Source organism: Columba livia, chromosome 3 (genome assembly GCF_036013475.1).
Source record: "Columba livia isolate bColLiv1 breed racing homer chromosome 3, bColLiv1.pat.W.v2, whole genome shotgun sequence".
In the NCBI taxonomy this organism is placed as follows: domain Eukaryota; kingdom Metazoa; phylum Chordata; class Aves; order Columbiformes; family Columbidae; genus Columba; species Columba livia.
Genome location: NC_088604.1, coordinates 39,657,128 through 39,669,927, shown reverse-complemented (window position 1 = coordinate 39,669,927; position 12,800 = coordinate 39,657,128). Strand labels below are relative to the sequence as shown.

The window sequence follows — 12,800 nt, the reverse complement described above, 5'->3', positions numbered from 1 at the left end:
GCTCTGCTTAAAAAGGATGAAAAAATAAATTGTTTAAAAACAAAACTGAAAATATTACCTCCAACTATATGTTTTCGGTTGACCCAGAGAGACAAATCATATTGAAGTATTTTTTCCAGTCACCTACTGATTAAAAAAGTACAACCTCCAAACATTTTTCACACAGTTTTAATTTCAAAGGACTTTAGCTCAAGTTCCAAAAGCACAGAGCAGCCCTAAATGTGCATAATTAGCCTGGTATAAGGGAGCATGTGGTAAAGGGACCTGGAAAGTTTGAATCCCTGTACAGGCTCTTGCAGAGCCTTTAGCAAGTCATTTCACTTCCTTATATCTCTATTTCCTATCCATTAAGTCAAGGCAATAATACCTACCTTCCCTGAAGAGGTGACAGTAATTAAGTCAATGTTTTGCATAGCACTTTCAAGATGCAAATCTCTACATTAAAGTTCTAAGTACTATTATTATTATCATCATTATCACTGATTATCATTAAGCTAAAGCTACTGTTTAATTCTGTATGTTCTCTTCTCATTCTGAGAAATACATTCAACTGCCATTGTAAGCTAATTATACCATCTACTCTTAAGTATAGGAATACAAAAGCATACCTTCTGCTGCATTTGCAGTCTGTTCCCTCTTTCAAATACTCTTTGTGTAAAGGAAAGTATATTCTTAACTAATGCCTTAAGGAAGTTTGCACAGTATTGCCAAATTAGCTCATTGCAATTAGTATCTCAAGTTTCTCTGCAATCCCAGGAAAATAAGAGTAGCCACGAACACAGTTAATAATGATGACTTTGTAAAACAGAACTGGAGGCTAATATTGAAAGGGCTGTCAAAGAGCAAAAGGCTGCTTCTCAAATGACCTTTAAATCCTCTGCGACTCCTGCAGAGGATAGGAGGTAGCATGAGTGACAAAAAAGGCTTTTCCAGCTCACCACATTTCACCAGGTCAAAGAAGCATTTGTAATGAATAAATAAATAGATAATGCATCCCCCAGCTGTTTCAGCATCTTTTCTGATATGAACACAGATAGGAAGCAGGTCTGTGAAGATGGATGAATTTCAGAGACCTGTAAAACATTCAGAGAACTGAGCTCAGAGAACTGAGCCCAAGTTGCTCGTTATGCAGAGCAGAAAGGAACAGAAATTTGCCCACAGGGCTTCAGATGCAATGTGTATCTGTGAACCATAAGGCTTCAAAATGCCGATGTCAAAACTAGCATTTCCTAAAATCAGCCCAACTCAGTATTTTCTGGTTTTGCTTATGAGAATGTGCAGCCGTGCAATGCCATCCTGCCACCCTGCTTGCCCGCTGATGCAGCCAGCTGTGAAGCTCAATGCGTATAGGCTTCCAGATGTCTAGCCACAAAAATGGCCAACACTCAGGGTACTTCAAAGCCTACCTGTGACAAAAATAATCACACATACATAGTCACAGAGTAAAGAGGTGGTATGTCACATCTTGGCATGCAGCCACAGAGAAAACCACCCATCGTAATTGTTTATGTGTTATGTCAATGCACCAGTCTAAATAAAAAAGTAATTTTTTAATCGACATTAACATTTTACAACTGTCAGACTTGAAAGAACTTCTTCAAGATGAGACATCTTGTAACAACACAGTATTTTGCATGTATATAATTTTTCTATCTAAGGTTATCAACACAAAATATTTCTAAAGTCAAATAATTAAAAAGTGCACAGAAATCCTGAGAGGCAAAGTAAATGTTGCTTTTTATAGGAAAGGAAACTGGAACCTAGAGGCTAAAATCTGCATTTGATCTTACCTGGTGAGATGGGACCCATAACAGCCCATGTTTTTGGTCCTGGCAGATTACAAGTCCACCAACCATTTGAAGATCTCAGTAGCTCCAGCCTCCTCCATGTGCCAGGGAATTTCCATGCTGCAGTCGAGGCTTCCTGCTGTGGCCGTAGTCTCACCATCAGGATCCAGGATGCCAGGCAGGTACTTCTGAGCTGGTAATCTAGACACAGCCTGAGTGGCTGCCCTGTATAACACAGGGACTGGAGAGAAGGCTTTCCTCTCCCCAAAACACCTTTCTGTCAATTAATGTGACCCCCTATTTTTCCTTGCGGGAGGACATTCGATAGATATTTGCTCAACCATCATGAGCAAAAGAGGTTAATGAATCTTTTCTAAAGGAGGAGAAAGGGTAAATTACTTCTTTAATATTAAAAAAGGGTTGAGAAATGAATGAACAGTATTAAATTACATTAATGCCTGAGATAATGGAAAAAAAGTTATAAAACACACACATATCTATTCACTCATTTACCATCTTCTTTTTGGCTTTCTGCTGGTCTTGTAGGAAAAGTTATCCTGAGGTGGGGTGGAACTGGCTGTTGTTATAAACAAATCTTCATAATTGCAATAGAAAAAAGTTGGTAGAAGAACAGGCTGCAAGAAGGGAATTCTTCATACAAATCCCACTTGCACAGCCACTCAGTGCTATCAGTCACTATGCCTCAAGTGGACAGCGTTTATCGATAAATCAGTGTGGCTTCTTGTTGCACTTCTATGCAAGGCATGTATTTGTGTTGTTAAAATGTATCTTTCCAGAAGCAGCCTAATTCTCCCTGCATAAGAACTCCAATAAACTGCTTAGAAACATTATTTCTGTCAGGTGACTTTCTACTGCCTTTGCTTCCTTGTCCGGTATTCTGGTATTCTGGAAATATGTTTAAGCAGTACTACACAATTTTAAAATATAACAAAAGCAGGTAGAATCTGACTGTTCAATAACATCTGAGATGGTATCTGTTTGTTAAACTGAGAACGCTGAGTTTTGCCAGCTTGAAAGTCGTGTAATTGCAGACAGCAACCTACTGACAAGCTGCAAAATACAATTTATTACACAATATCACATCTTATCATATAATAATACAAAAAACTTCTATCACTGCACTTAAAAATTACGTCATTCCAGTTCCTAGACAAAGCATAATTGTAATTTCCTATTTTATTACTTTATTTTTTTCTCTTTTAAGTAATATGTGAATAGGCTCAGAAATGGCTGGAATCTCAAGTCTAACCTCTGCCAAATCTACTAAACCCCTGGACATTTGTATCATTCATTCTGCTCCTCAAACCTTCAGATTGATAGCACTGGAAATTAAATTGACCCATTTATTCATCACTACAGTAGGGCTTAAACCTCAGCAGCATGATTGCCATCGTGTCAGTGCTGCCAGTGACCTAAGTCTGAAGTTTCAGAGATTGCCCGAGCAACACTCGATAATAAGTGGCAAAACATTATTACTTCCTTTGGTAGTCATTATAAAAACATTAATTGGGGTGAAAGGTAATCCACTTCATATGCTAAGTCATGGATCTTCTCTAAGGGTGGACAAGTGGGATTGCAAGAATAAGTATGTCATGATGATTTGTTGCCACAAAATTTCCTTAAAGTTTGAATGAATGGACTAATAGAGGGAGGCAAAACAAGGGAAAAGGATTCTTTTGATTTAAATTATCCAGATCTGGTCTGAAAGGTTCACTGTCAAAATGAGAACACAACACAGAAAAGAGATGAGCTCCAAAGGGATGTCAGTGCGATTTATGCAAACCATTTTTGCACTGTCCTGGTTTGAATAGTTTTATTTAATTTAGGGGATCACTTCATGACTCATACACTGCCGCTAGTTAAAATTCACAGTCCTTTAACCACCCCATTCCTATTGTCTCTCCCTTTTAAGAACTGTTTTCATACCAAAAAAAAAAGAAAGAAAAAAAAAAATGAAAGAAAAAAAACAAGCAAACGAACAAAAAAACCCACACCAATTTGCTTTGGTTTGACTCCTGTGGCAAAAAAGCATTAAACTCACAGCCAGATAGCTGTTTCCCCCCTCTTGAGTGTTGTCACCCTGCCTCTTTAAGCTCTGTTTTATCAGTTGCACAGAAGTTTTTTTCCTTCATTTCAAGAAGCACATTAAATTCTCATTAACAATAAGGGGAATTAGGCATGCACAGCTAGAAAATTTAAAAAAAAAAAAAAAAATCTTGCACTATATAAGTAAAGAAACAGGACTCCCATGACAAATGTGTATTCACAAAGAAATATCACTGCAGGTAACAAATACGCTCCCTTGGCTAAGTCAGATATATTTTCCAAAATTTCCTCAAAGCGGGCGTTGTCTTGGAGACATTTCAGCAGGAAAAATGGATTCTGCTCAGCCTGGGTTTATCTTGAAATTTTGGACTTTCATCTTTACAGAACAATAAGGTTTGAAGAAAAAAGAAAAAAAAAGAATGAAATCCCAAGCCTCGTAAGGAGGCATCTCAGGGGCCAGCTACTGGCAGGGCTAGAGAGCGGGCTCCTGCCAAATGGAAAATGTGAGCTGGCAAGTGGACCTGAATTCTTAGATTTTGAACTTGGCAGATCTAAAAAGTCTTGGCATTTGGTTACAGGTCCTGGAATGCGAAGCTTGCAAACAGGTTTTTCCCCTTAAGAGTATAAAAAGCACCTTCAATATGCATAAAGCAAACTTCTGTCTGCCCTTTTTATAAACAGAACTGGTGTGTTTTGCACAGTATGAAGCAGCCTTTAGAAATGTGTTGATTTTGTCTACAAATCCCATCTTCATTTGTCTTGCTTTATGTCTCATGTGGGCCCCTGTGACTTTTTGACCCACCAGTAAATTTTAGCATCATTCAAGAAGGTCAAACAGTCAGAGAAAGCAGAAATGGATTAAAAAAGAAAGAGCTGTGGTAGATGGAGAATTATCATCATAAGCTTTATTAGATATTTCAAATGTCACAGACTTTAATGACAGCAAACTTTTAAGAGTTCAGCCTCTGCTTTTACTGGTATAAGGGGATACCACTAAGCTTCCATCTGATCTTTAATATCAGTAGTCAGAACAGCTACCTAAGTATTTCTGCAAAGTTATATGAACTATTTAAGTTATTTTAAATTTAATTATGAAATGTTATTTAAAAATAAATAAATAAATTATAAAACCAGATTCCTAATGTTTGCCTGTATCCTTGATGGCAGGGAAGAGTCAGGACATTTCTTGCACTTCCCTGCTCAGCTTGGCCAGCATCCTCTCTGCATTTGCTGGTTCTGTCTTTTTCTTTTTTTCTGTCTCTTTTGCAGAAGGAGCACAGGAGCAGACAGTACTGGCAAGTCACAGCTTTGAAAGTAAATAAAAGAGTGTTGCAATCTATTTGATAGCAACATATTTGCCCTATTAATATCGTTACTGTCATCTTTACCAGCATTATAGCTGGAGTTTAAGCATGTAAGAGACAAAACTGCTTTCCTAAGTCACTTCTCTTCTGTAGTTCGCTTACACACAGTGAGCAATTTATCCCATTAATATCTTGCTCAGTTATTGAGAAGCTGGAGTTTGAAACCACTGAAAAGAAGCCCAGGACATAAGGTGTAAAGTAATTGTTCTGTAGCCGAGCCAAGCCCCCTTGGACCCTGCATGTGTAGAAAGTCTCCAGTCTATGAATCATCTATATACTATGTTGTGGTCCACCGTGCAAGCTGTAGAGAAACACATGCCAAACGCTGATCTCCAAAGCCTCAGACAGCTTAGCCGGTATAAATTATCTCTTAGGATGAATTATTCTGTCTTGATTTGAGAATTTGACACTCTCTCCATTTGAAACTTGCATGTGCTAGCACAGTACTGGGATATATTTAAAATCACAAGACATCTATTCCCATTAGTTTGGAAGGTTATTTCATGTAAGCACTTCCTTCTTTCTTAATATTCCTTTACACTGGGTAGTTTTTCCCCCGTCATATATCCTGAAAAAGGAAAGGAAAATGGCATAAGCACCATATAGGGTTTCAGCCTTTCCTTCCTTGTTTTTCTCTCTTACCTTTACAAGACCACAATATTACCAATCATTCTTCTCATTCATTTGAAGCTACATTTTTTAAAACTTCTGCTTGGATTTCCTAGATAAAACATACCTTCCAATCAAAACTGCTTTCTGCTGGGGCATTTTTGAGGTGTAATCCTGAGATATACATACTTTCAAGAAGACAAAAATTGATTTTGATGTCACACTGCCAGTTCAGCAAATCAGAGAGGCCCTGTTCAGACTCCTGATCAAAGCTTGCTGCCAAAACCAGAGAGCTCTGGCCAGGTTAGCTCCTGTAAGGCTGCTGTGCTGCAGAGACGACACAGCAAACTTCTTCTCCAGGTCTCCCAAGGATTCACAGGTGGTTTAGGATTCAAATCCTTTCCTCCATATCTCTCCTGAGGATTTGCCTTTCACAAGAGAAATCTCCTGCTGGTACAGAACTACTGCACCGGAACTTGCACCAACCCTCGCTTGGCTACTGGGCAGAGGGGATGCTCTCCAAGATGATAAACCAATGTCTCCAAGGAAGGTCTTTCACTCACTGGCTCACAGGCATTAATTTAAAGGAGCACCTAGCTATACTATGATTTATCAGCAAAGACTACTGGGAAAATATTTGGCTTTTAAAATAGTACATATTCCAGAAATTATCTGCATAGCAACCAGCTCTAAAATCCCATTGGATTTGGCAGTTCAGTCAGGATATGGGCAGTGGCAGACTTGGCCAGAGCCGTTGGCCTTTGGGGTCTGTTAAGGTTCTGAATGCAAACGAATCTGCTTTATTTTCATTTATTTATCAAGCAATGCCTTGCCACCACAAAGCCAAAAGGAAGCAGATTTTCCTGACTAATGAATGTCAGGGATAAATGGCCTCTTCATTTGAAGGCCAGTCTCTGGTGCTCTTTAGCTAACTTCGGTCCCTGAAAAGGTACACATTTCTGAGCTTCCCTGAAAGCCAACATCACAACAAGCAGTACAGCAAAGTGAGATTAGAAAGTAACGACAAAGGTCCACATTAAATCACACAGTTAGCCTGGTTGGAGACAACATGACTTGATGATCAGCTGGCATTATGGCATTATCACATTTTACTCTTTAAAATATCCATGGTTAAATACACCCTGAAGCCAACGTTTGGAAATGGAAGAGCATGACAAAGACTTCAGGTGCTCTCTTCAGCATATATAGGATCTTGTATATGACCAACATGAAAGTCAGCTGCTGCAGCAGCCTTTTGATGCTGTGCGGGCCCTCCAGTGCACACACATCCCTACACAAAGGCAGCTGCACTTGACAGACAGTCGTTCTGGACTTACACGCATAAGTTCAGATGCAGAAGCCATAAAACAATGTAAAACACACTTCACGAGTTCACACGGCAGAAGCTATTCGGTGGATTTTGCCATTGTTTAAGGCTCTCTGAAAACAGATGGAAACATGATGTCTTCTCACAAGTTTCGTTCCCACATTACTGCCACAGATGGTGCTCTTGCCTCTTTGAAGAACAGATCTTTTTTCTTACAGAAGCAATAACAGCATACAAAATATTTCACATTAGTGCTGACATAACTGATCTTAAGCAATTGCTGCTGAGACATTGCAATCTTCTACCATTTTTTGCTCACTTCCCCTTCCAGAACATATTATGTTTCTCCATTTAATCTTCTTCCATTCAAAACCAAAAATAGGCAGGGACACACATTGAAATAAAAAGTCAGCTATTTACCTATATTTTCTTCTCAAAAAGTTAATATGCCCCTAATATAGTGACATTTGTAGAATCATTCAGTAATGTAGTTCATCAAAAATGAAGGAAAGATTTTTTCAGATGGTTTTGTAAGACATTGAACTATTCCTTGTGGGAGTTTTTTGTCTTTTCTTTTTTCCCTCACTAAGAACAAGTAACTGGATAATTATGTTTCAATCTCCTGAGAGCTCATTTCCCAAACGGTTGTAAATAATAAATCAAGTACCCACAGGAGACAACTTGGTTCTTGAAACAGTCCTCTGCATTTCAGCATCTAGAATGTTAGTGCTGTTGTTATTGTACCTTTTCACCTCTTAAACAATGTCTTCACTCTTATTCTCCACTCATAAATATTATAAGAAAAATCAGCTCCTGTTTACACAAGAAACATTTTTTTAAAAATTGAAAACCATCAAGCAAAAAGTGCTTCTTATGCATCGTTTACACCTAACATCAATTAATTTCCTAAGAAAATATGTGTTTAAACAAGGTCCAAAAATTGAACTGCATCATTATCACAATAAATAGATAAATCAACAAAAAATCATGCAATCAGTCACTTGTGCCTGTTGATCACCATCCGAAACACTTGAAGTCCAGTCCAGGCAAAGACTTCTGGCCCCTAGGTGAAGTGTAGCCTGTTAGTTATTATCCATGCTTTCCACACCCAGCTGCTGCTCAAGCACGTTGACTGCCTTTTTAACACATAGCACTTTTCTTTGTTCTCCTCACAGTCCCACAGAGTGCTTGTGTGCCACTGGTGTGTTATTGTTTTGGTGTTCACTTCTTCAGAACAAAGCACCTGAAATGATGGGAGAGCTGTATTATGGTTTGCCATTAGAGAGGTTTCACAGTGTGGTGCATACGCGACATGTGCCAAGGTGTGTCATGTGTCACAGAGGTCTGAGCAAAAAAGACTTTCTGGGATGGTGCTGGAAGTTTGCACAAAATGGAGAAATCCACAGCTTTATCAGTCTTTTGTCCACAAGACAAAATATTCTTAAACCCATACCTGAACATGACCACAAACAATCTGTTTCCTTCAGAGAATACCCCACGTGCAAATGTCTATCAATGATGATCAGGAAAGTCAGGGCCTGGAGCAGCCTGGCAAATTAAGTTATTTTTTAGTCTTCTGGGAACTTCAGAATTAAATGAGATAGAAGAAATTTCAGAATTTTCTATTTATTCTGGTCTTCTTTCATTACTGGAAAAATGAATGTTATAATCTACAAGACGCTATTCATTTAGATTTACATGAGTGCATCAGCTTCGCTAAATTCTACTGTACAGAGAATAAATATGAGTTAAGATAATCTGGAACTGCAGAAATTTCTCTTGCCTGAGATGCTAGGTATTTAATTACATAATTTTAGCTGGTGACTTGAAAGTCTTTTCACAGTGCCTTTTCTAATTCTTGAAGAGGGATATTTTGATTGGATTTCTCTGTAGAAATAGTCCTTTTCGGCTTTTATAGCTAATGCCAGCTATCTTCAGGGCCTGATCAAACTCCTACTGAAGTTAAAGACTCTCAGTAACATCAGTAGAATGAATTGAGAGCGTGTAAGTGTCGAGGATAAAATTTAACTCCTGACTACAAAAAATAACTCCACTGTGCATATACCTGTGGAAACAGAATTTTCTCCAAACTTTTGAAAACCAAAGATGTATGTCAGGTACTCAAATAATATAATTAAAATTATACAGTAAGCAAATATGTATTTCTAAAAATTGACTCTACTGTTGCTAGATAGATAGTTCAATAGATACATTGATACATTTTGTACTTCAAAGATCAATAGAAAAATCTGATTGTATTGTAGTCAAGATTAAAAGAAGCATATCTACTTCAACAGGTCCCTACTCTACCCCCATCTGCACAGAAATCTTCATGGGTTTTGTACTAAAAGTTTGGCTGGAAACTCTGAAAACTTCTTCAGTTCCCACATGCTCCCACAGATCTGAGGTTACAGGAGGAAGAGATAAATCTTTTGGGGCAGAAACCCTCCAGCAGCCAAGGACAGTCTTAAGCTAAAGGGCAGTCTTGAAAAAGACTTGTTAAGAGAGTTATATCCTTTACACCAGTTTGACACCCCTGCTTTACACTGACAGAGACTAGAGATATGTGCAAGAAGCTGGAAAAAGAACGGATTTCTAGCCAAGTTAAACATGCTACTCCATGTTCTAACAGTTTGAACATTAAAAAAAAAAAAAAAAAAAAAAGAAGGGTTTATTCAGATTTTAACACATGGAATCAGAGAAAGCATTCTTCATTCCCAGAGATTCAGACATTTGTTGCTGACCATTTGTTGAAGTTACATTTAATCAACTGGATAAGAAGTACATATTTTGGAAAACTGGGTTAGTGGATCAGTCATATGAACTGTTCACTTTTAATATACCTTGAGACAGACAGAAATTTCTTCACTTACATTTTCAGAATTAGGTCAGTTTGTGAAACATAAAACATAATGTTGCATGTAAAAGAATAAGGAAAGGCTACAAATTCAGCAGAAAAAGCATATCCAGGTAAAGCAAGAATACATGGAGACCTCTTGTCCTATGACAAGGAATCAAGGCAAAGGATCTTGGAGATATAGATATATATATATGTGTGTGTGTGTGAGCATATCCCAAGTACAGGTTCTTCGCTGACTCCACTGCTACAGGAGACTGTACTTTGGCTAGCATCAGGAACACATGACAGGGCTTGCAATAAGTGAAAACAGTGTTGTGTAGTAACCCATCCATACCCAGCATACATACTAAGTCATCATGCTACCAAAGGCTGTCAGTCACAATGTAAGAGTTTGTTTAGATAAGACAGATAAGACAGTTATTTTATTCAAAAGCATCACCACTTCTATGAAAAATGCAGCAAATTCATGCCTAAAACAAGGTGGCACCTGCAAGTTTATACTGATTTGCGTGAAGAATTTTATCAGCACATACATCAATACACTAGCACGTATTTGGGAATGCCTTGCTGAAGAGAAAACTTGGAGCTTACCTCTTGAGAAGACAAACAGGAGAGAAGGAACCACAGGAATGATAAAGAGCAGTATATTAAATTCAAGGGAGGGGAAACTCCAGCAGTACTGTCACCAAGCAGAATATGAATTTAGGGGGAGAAACTTGTCAAAGTGAACACTTGTTTTGTTTTGGATCTCATTCTGGACATAATAGCTGTCTAGTGTGATGCACTACTGCAGCCAAAATCAGATTATATCAGTCTTTTTTTGGGAAAGGTGCTTAAGTGTTCTTAACATTAAGGATAAGCCAGGCTGCATCTTTATATGCATCTTTGTGCATCTTTAACTAATAGTTTTTCACTATTTTCTTCTGGTTTTCTTGTTATTATTATTATTGTTGTTGTTGTTGTTATTATTATTATTGTTATTTTTATGGTGTGTCACTATCACCTAGTCACTGACAGCTGGCCCCAAATTTTCCATTGACAGAAACTTTGCTTAGAAAATGCCATATGCCTGTCTTCTTCTAAACATTTCAGGCTCAAAACATATTTTGACAAACTCCAAGCAGGGGTTCAACCCTTTCTGGTACATTAATGGGCTGAATTCACAGAAGACAAAAATAATCCAACCAGATTCCAGGGCCTCCAGAGGCTTGAGCTAAACAGTTTGATTTGGAGAAATAAACAGTGTGGGGGGAGAGACGGAGAGAACTGGAAACTTTTGTCAGCCAGATGAACTCCCCAGTTTTCTATATACTCCTACCAAGAGACTTTTGCTGTATTAAATAGGTTACAATCCATCTATCACATCTTTCTGCAGGACATCATCACAGTACTTAAAGTGAGAAAGTCATGTTATCCTCATTTTATAAGAGATACAAGAAGCACAGAGCGACTAAGTGACCTCAGTTCACACTGAAAATCTATGCAGTGTCTAGGAACTGAACCTCTCCAGTCCCAGTCCAACACTTTAGCCACAAGATGCTCTTTCTGCTGCTCGTAGCAAGATTGTCCAATATAGCTGTTATAACACCCATTGACTACGTCTACATTAGCAAATGAGATGAGACAGACTGCTTTTTGGCCCCGAGGCGAGATGACACAGCATGGTTCTGATCTGCATAGCCAGGTTTTTGTATCCAAAATAGGGATTTCATGTTCAAGCTGTTTGCCAAGAGTCTTAATTCCCAATCTACACACACTCTGGTGCTGCTTCGGAGCGTGCTACTTAGCACCAGACAAAATTCTGACAAAACCTGTGCTAACAATGTAACAGCATGTATGACTGCAAACCAGAGTCTGAGGCTATTCCCTGACCCTCTCAGGTCTGCTAATACAGATGTAGCCTTGTTTTCCAGATACCGATTGTTTGAAAGCTTTGCCTGTTGAGAACACAGTGTTTGAAAAGGCCCTGCTAACAATGCAGGGATTGTAAGCATTTCTTTTGCTTTCCAAATATTCCTGTAACTGTGAAGTCTCTGCACTACCTTGGTCTGCATCAAACATTTATCCAGCAGTAATGGGGGGAAAGTGAGAGACATTTTGAAGTTTCGCATCCAAGTGCAACTTCAGGAGTAAGATAATGCACTACAACTCTGTTCTGCTCTTTTCTGCCTGCAGCTGAAAAGTTTGGAGCCACAAAAATCAATGTCCTATTGTTCAGTGATTTCTTTTTGCATGTTTCTATGTGCACTAGAGGGAGAATATTCATTTGCTCTCTTATTTGAAATGCATTATTTAGTTATTATTCACTTACTAGCCCAAGACAAAGATATGCTATGACATAAGTGTTCTGAAGTGCTATCGATTACCAGTACAAAATGAAAATATATAATTGATGAAAACATCAGGATCCTATGGGGACTTACAGTTCGAAAGGTTAAAAAGAAAATGCTGATCTCTTGAAACAAATTGATTTACATGCAGCCAAGCTGAGCTGAGTCTCTAAGCAAGCTGGGAGAGACAAGACAGAGCAGCTTGTTTGTTTTTCATCTGTAGTAAAAATACAACGGCTGTAATTTGGAAAGAGCAAGTGTCACATTTGTGTAAAGTCTTCTGTTTGTTCTTCAGTTCATTGCTAGTGATACAGCTCTCTGTTTTGCAAATAAACTGTCTCATCTCAGTTCCTCGCTCCCAGGACTGCAGGGGCTATGGCAAGCCTGGAAACTGTATTCCAGTCCTGCAGGGAAGAAAGTGCTATGTTTTGCTGCTGGGTATGCCCTATCACCACA

At 38.5% G+C, this 12,800-nt stretch overlaps 1 long non-coding RNA gene across 1 annotated transcript in view; it reads right to left on the bottom strand.

Annotated features, from left to right (window-relative positions):
• Positions 1-5,426: 5,426 nt before the first annotated feature.
• The window catches only part of LOC135579009 (uncharacterized), a 122,108-nt gene continuing 114,734 nt past the window's right edge, over positions 5,427-12,800 (bottom strand). The window contains exon 2 of the long non-coding RNA XR_010471240.1: positions 5,427-8,397. This is a non-coding gene — a long non-coding RNA (uncharacterized LOC135579009). The remainder of the gene's footprint in view (positions 8,398-12,800) is intronic.